The sequence below is a fragment of the Egretta garzetta genome, unplaced genomic scaffold, assembly GCF_000687185.1.
Source record: "Egretta garzetta isolate BGI_Z169 unplaced genomic scaffold, ASM68718v1 scaffold781, whole genome shotgun sequence".
NCBI lineage: Eukaryota > Metazoa > Chordata > Aves > Pelecaniformes > Ardeidae > Egretta > Egretta garzetta.
The window spans coordinates 428,067-433,954 of NW_009258579.1; positions in this window are offsets into that span (position 1 = coordinate 428,067).

Consider the following 5,888-nt stretch of genomic DNA (forward strand, 5'->3'; position numbering starts at 1 on the left):
TTCTGGAAGTTTCCAAGTAGCTCTAAATGGAAAGTTTCTTCAGAGAGTATTCCTGGGAAGAGTAAAATGCTATACTTATCTGGGCACTGGAAAGCTGGGTGTGGAAAGACTGCATCCGTAAACTGCCTTTTGAGATACAGAAGGTGCTGCTTTTAGGCATCTTAAATGCAAAGTGGAAATACTGCCTAACCTGTTTAGGCATCTAAATTTCCTACTGAAAACTTAATTTGGATGTGAAATTCTTCTGCTGTGCATGCTGTCATTTGAACCTCTGGGCACTTCCGCATGGCAAAGCTGTTCTGGGAGTTGCATGCCTTTGCCATCTCTAACACACTGGCAGCCTTGAATTCATTAAAAAAATCGAGTAGAGGCTTTTGGTTTCAGTAATGGCTGTACTATGTTCACTGTGTAAGAAACCTGAGTTCAGTTTCCTTCCCAGTTGGAGGTGTTCAGTGGCCCTGTTTGTGAAAATGCTGCTGCACAGCAAAATTGCAGCGCCCAGAAGAAAGAAAAAAATATGTAGCAGGAACTGTCCCATTGGTTAAAGCTGCCTAAAATGACACAGCTTCTTTATTGACATAGACTTGTCAATATGTCACCAATTTCCAAACTTCATTGACTTTTCCTCCTATATGTGACAAAAACTGAACGTGCATTGGGGAGGCTGTAATTTATCTGCCTTTTTACCATGCAGTCACAGGGCATGGGCTGATGCAGCCAAGCTTTATTGTACCCTCTTTCCTTCCTGCCTTTGATTAAGGTAGATACAATACTCTGCTAACTCTGCTTTGGCGGAGAACAGGGTCCTATACTACTGCCCCGTGGGTCATGATTCAAGGACCTGATGATTGGTAGTGCTGCTATGGTTATACCTTTGATTTACCATGAGATGCATGGAAGCTTGCCTGAGTCTTGATACAAGTCTCAAAGGTACTAAAAAATGTTTGGTGTACTCTACAGCCCCTCATTTTGGGGGCTTTACATAAGCTGTTTGGGATCCTGTGTGCAAGGTAGACCATTTTACCCCAGGGGACTGTTTCCACTCACTCTAAACATCCCTTTTGCTATCAAAGTGGCATGTAAAAAAACAAGATAAAAGGCATACTGTGCAGAACAGAAGAATGGCCATAATCAGTCACAGTAAAGGTCCACCCAATCCTGTCTCTGTTAATGTCTGATAGGGCCTTGTGGCTTTAATTTAAACAGTTTTGTGGAGTTGGGAGTTAGCCAAAGGCTTGCTCCTGCCACCCTGTGCAAATTACAAAGCTTCTGGGTGCAGTGCACTGTCCCATTTAAGGTGGAGAAATGAAATAATCATGGGGGATGCCTTGAAAAATACAGTAACACATATGCTATTTCTCACTAATATTCTCAGTCCGCAACCCTTTACTTGAGCTGGATGTTCCATGAGCTTCCATATACTAAAAGTGGTTTGGTATAACTGAGAGGTGGGAAAGCAGTTTGATAAATGTGTTTTCCTGGTTACATTTGGTAAAACCACAAACTAATCACAGCAGATAAATTGGAAAAAGACAGGGGCAAAAAGTTTTTATTTAAAATATTCTTTTCTGTTGTTGTGTTTGTTTTTTTTTTCCACATAGCTTAGCATAATATCATAGAATCATAGAATATCTTGAGTTGGAAGGGGCCCATAAGGAACATCGAGACCTGGCTACTGTTTGCAGATGCAGAGGAAATAAGGAGCAAGTGTGAGTCCCGCGTCCCTCTGCCTGTGCAGTGCTGGGACAGATTTACCATCCTGTAGCACTTCCCTGCACAATCTGACCCAGCTCCAGCAGCAGAAGTTTGGCACAAGGACCCTGACTTGTAGCAGCCAGCAGAGCTCTCAGGGGCAGCATCATGGTTTAACCCAGCAGGTAGCTGTACACCACCCAGCTGCTTGCTCAATCCCCCCTCCCCCCAGTGGGATGGGGGAGAGAATTGGGGGAAAAAAAAAAAGGTAAAACCCGTGGGTTGAAATAAAGACAGTTTAATAAAGCAGCAGAGAAAAAGAATAATGGTAATGACAATAGAATATACGGAATATACAAAACAAGTGATGTACAATGCAATTGCTCACCACCCACTGACCAATGCCCATCCCATCCCCAAGAAGCAGTTGCTGTCCCCTGGCCAACTCCCCCCAGGTTCTATACTGAGCATGACGTCATATGGTATGGAATAGCCCTTTGGCCAGTTGGGGTCAGCTGTCCTGGCTGTGCCCCCTCCCAGCTTCTTGTGCACTTGGCAGAGCAGGGGAAGCTAAAAAAAAAGGTCCTTGATTATTGTAAGCACTACTCAGCAACAGCTAAAACGTCAGTGTGTTACCATCCTTCTTCTCATACTAAATCCAAACCACAGCACTATGCCAGCTACTAGGAAGCAAATTAATTCTATCCCAGCCAAAACCAGGACAGGCAGAGAAGAAAGCAGTGAGCACTTCCATGGACCACCATAGATACAACTTCTCTGTTCCTCTTAAAAAACCTGGAGGTAGAAAGAACATGATCAGCAGTGATGAATTTTGGCTTTTGGCAATGTCAGTAGAGAGGTCCTGGGCTGATATTAATGGTGACTTCTCCATGGTAGCAATGAGGCACTTGGGCAAGTATTTTCTGTAAGTAATTTCAAGTACAATTCTGGTGCCTGTGCTATAATTACTGTGTCGACAAGGCACGGAAGATTGGTCTCTGGAGTTGTTGGTTTGGCACCTCTTTTGACTGTTAGAAGTGCAGCACTATATTATTGTTTTCTTTCAAATAAATCGAACATTGGATAAATCCAGGAATTCTCATTGGCTGGTTGCTTAAGTCTTGGGTTTTATCCTTTAATTTTGGTTTCTATTAATTTTGGACTACTAAATAGTTTTTGGCTTTATACTTACAATGAAGTTCTCAAGTTCGGTATCTTGTATTTTTCAGGCTTTGTTTTAAATGAAATACAGAAGGACTCTCACAAATAGATGGAAAAATTGATCCGTTGAGGGAACACAATTTGATTCTACACATCAGATAAGCTTTTTTTGAGAATTATTTTACTGATTTTTTTAGGAAATATAAGTTGGAGCATGGTTTTCACCAAAAGAAATCTTGCTCTGATTTGATAGTTTCATTACTTTAATGTCTTTCAAGATTAAAGACGTACACTGAAGGCTGCTTGTAGCATTCAGTCGTGAAGAATGAAAATGTGAGACATACGTGATTCCTGCCCCGTAATTCCCGCCTGTGCTCCCCCACACTGATGCCTGATAGCTTGGGAAGGCATTCCCCATATTATTTCTTTTGCCAGTTGAGTGAGAGCGAGTTTGGATATGCCCCTCACGCGAGGCCAGGGCTGCATGGTGAACCGCAGTCCTCTCTGTTTGGGTAGGTGGGGCCAGGAGGAACTTGCAAATGTTTCTTCTTTCTTGTTCTACCTTTTTTCATTCGGGATTCCTGTTTTGCAAAGTTTTAAGACAACTTGATGAGAGCTGGGTCGTACAAGAGGTGTGCCATTAATTTTTGCCTGTTGTTTAAAATATACACATGAATGAGATGAACGTAAATGAATGATAGGAGAATACAGAACTGAAAAATTCAGAGGACAGCACATTTCTGCTGGGTGTATGAGTGGAGAACACCACAGCATATCCCCTTGAATTTTCCTTTCCTTACTTCTAGTTCCCCTCTAAGACCCCTCATCTCCTATTTGCAGTGGTTTTGACATGACTGTTCCCCTCTACTCCTAAAACAGGCTCCCTGTCACCCTCTGTACTCCAGGACAGCCAGTGAATGCTGCTTTCATGTTCACCTCTCCCACGGTGAAGCATTAGTGTGTCTGTGGAGCACTGCCTTCCCCGGGGGCACAGAGCTTCCCTGCAGCCCCCTGCTCTCCCCTTCCCACCCAACCAGCTCTGAGCATCCTCCTCTTCCCCAAAGCATCTCTCGTTCCTGCCCATCTGTGGGGTTCATCCCTGAAGGTACCAGTGGGTAAGTGTTTGCGGAAGGATGAGCAGAGGTGAAAGGGGCAGTGCAGTTTAAGGAAGGCATCAATGGCTTCTGCAGGGGTTGGTGAACGTAGAGCTGCGCCAGCGAGCAGGCTCCTGGTGTCCCCACCTGACCTGAAGTGCCTGCGCTTACGGCACGGAGTACATACAGGTTTTGTGCTGCAGGGTGTGTGTTGTTCAAATCATTAACTAGATTTAGTGTGCTGTTTTATTTTCAAAAAAAGGTGTGATATTAATGGTAGTAGTCCCTGTATTCTTTTTAGTGAAGACTGATGCAGTGAAGTCACTAAGTTGCTTGTTTTTTATTTTCCTTTTACATAAATTCTATGAATGTTACCTAAATAACCATTTAGACAACCACAGAGATGACAAACACCAAAAATTAATTAATGTACTGTTGTGCTATTTTCCTCAGTGGTCTTTTTCACAACTATTCCTTATGAATTTTTTGGAAATTGGAAAATTTTCTTTTGGGGTTGTTGGTGGAAGGAACCTATAGGTTTTTATAGTTTGTTGGGGCCAGCATTGTGGGGTTTTGATATATATCAGCTCTCTGTACAGTAGTCTGTTGGGTTTTTTTTTTCAATTACAGGCTGACATTTTTCTGATATTCTCAAAGAATGCAGCTGTCCTTCTTTGGTTACCTGCTATTCAAATTCCCACATAGGTTTAATTTCATATGTTCTTCTCTGGTATTGCTCAATTTGGCCTTGTGAGAGATGTGTTTTACCCTTCAGTAAACACTTGCCATGGAAAAGGCTGAAAGGGATTTTAAAATGATGAATCTTACAAACCGTCAAGTCTGAAATAATCAGTGTAACTTGTCCACTTCTATTATGGTAAGATTTTCTCATGTACATGCCTATTACTTATACACTTAATTTCGTAGTTTAAACAGATCCTTTTTCAAATAGCTGGAACAAGAAACTGCCACTTAATCTATTTAAATGAAGTTGGCATCCCAGTATTTGTGTAGCATCATTGGAATAGTTCATCTTGTGTCCTATCCCATAGACCCCGAAGAGCTTCATCTGGTTTCTCACCCATTCTGCACAAGGCGGTATGAATAACAAAGTATGGTGTTGCCTTGCGATTATCTGTAATCTGAAGGTGATACTTAAAAATGTAATAATTATGGTTTTGCATTACTAACTTTGGGGGATTATATTAGGTAGGAGTAGCATTTCCTGGAAATGGGCTTTTGTGCATTTCTTGAGGTTGTTTGTGGAGATAACTTCTTATTTTGTCTTAATGGAATGAGTGCTTTATAAGCAGTGGAAAAAGCAAAGCAACTGACTGAAAAGCCGGAGTAAATCAACTTACCGATTTTGTGGCACATCTTCTGTTTGGCAAATACAGATCATGAATCTACCAGAAATGAACCTGACATTGAAATTACTACCTCTCTACGTGTTACTGTCTTGCCCCCACAACTCTGCAATCTGTTTTTCCTGTATCATTTTCCCCAAAACATAATGCAAGGTATATACATCTTTAAAGAGAAAGGTCTATGTTTAATTGCTATAGAATTTTGTTGCAGGTAACAGCTTACCGGCTGCTTGGTGGCTGGTCAGTATGTTACAGTGATTAAATGGCATTCTCTTCAATTTCCTCCCTTGACTAGTCTTCGAAAAGAAAATGGTTACTTATTTCTATTTACCTATTTATTCTCCTAAGAATAAATGCACTTGCAGTAGGCATGCTGAATTGTGTTTTGGTGATCTTTGGTGAATAGTATTTTCCAGCACTACAGAAGTTTCAGAACATCTGCCAGTACCTTATTACTGGTAATGTGGTGGACACCTTGTCTACCCTGAAGAGTTCAGAATTAAAAGATTAGCAATACAAAAAGGACAAAAGGAAAAATACACACAGCTTTCATTTCCCCCCCCCCCCTCACGTC